Consider the following 965-nt stretch of genomic DNA (forward strand, 5'->3'; position numbering starts at 1 on the left):
AGCCTCCCCCCTCCTCACCTTCACCACGGGGCCTCCCCGTCGATGGGAGACGAGGATGTTGTCAGATTTCAGGTCCCTGTGCACGATGTGGTTCCTGTGCAGGAAGGCCACGGCGCTGCTGAGCTGGCGCATGAAGCTGAGGTTGAGCTGGGGGTCTGGCCCCCTGGACAGCAGGTACTGGTTCATGTCCCCCCCGTCACAGAACTCCATCACGAACCAGAGGGAGCAGGAGGACCTGGGATCCATGCACCTCCTCCCCTTCAGGCAGGTCTCCACCAGCAGCAGGTGGCTGTCGGGCTTCCCCCGCCGCCGCTGGCCCAGGGGCTGGAAGATCCTCCCCTCCTGCAGGATGCACTCCTCCAGCTGGATCACGTTCTCGTGCTGCCTCTGGATGCTCTGCAGGGCCCAGAACTCCTGCAGGGCCAGCTCCACGTTTTCAGGGACGTGGCAACGCATCCTTTTGATGGCCACCCTGCTCCTGGTCTGGTTGGCCAAGGCCTCGTAGACCACCCCGTAGCTCCCCCGGCCCACCTCCCGCAGCAGGCTGTACTTGGCCTCCGTGCCCATCGCTCCCCCTCCCTCACAGGGCAGCAGCTCGGGGGGGAACATGGGGCTTCATGGCAGCCCCTCCTGCCCTGCAGCAAAAAACCTGGAAGAAACAAGCAGAAAAAGCTGCAAACTCCCCCCAAATGAAGCATCCCGCCCAGGGGCGGCTGGAAACGCTCCCAGCCCCGGTGGGTTGGGGCGGGGGGTGGTGCAGCGATGCGGCCCCACGAGGACCCACAGCTGAAGTGGGGGTTGAAGGGCCAGCTGGTGTCACTCTGAGGGGTGGTCAAGGACAATCCTGAGTGCACAGCAGGATGTGACCCCCTGGGGAGCAGCATCCATCTGCCCACGGTGGGTGTTGAGCCAGGAAGGAGCAGAGCTCCCCAGGCACGTTCCCCAGGGAGGGCAGGGGAGGGGAG

General features: G+C 65.0%; 1 pseudogene; it reads right to left on the bottom strand.

Moving 5' to 3' along the window:
• Window positions 1–18: 18 nt before the first annotated feature.
• Window positions 19–567, bottom strand: LOC103779828 (annotated as a pseudogene).
• Window positions 568–965: the final 398 nt, after the last annotated feature.

The sequence above is a fragment of the Merops nubicus genome, unplaced genomic scaffold (genome assembly GCF_000691845.1).
Source record: "Merops nubicus isolate BGI_N331 unplaced genomic scaffold, ASM69184v1 scaffold42949, whole genome shotgun sequence".
In the NCBI taxonomy this organism is placed as follows: Eukaryota; Metazoa; Chordata; class Aves; order Coraciiformes; family Meropidae; genus Merops; species Merops nubicus.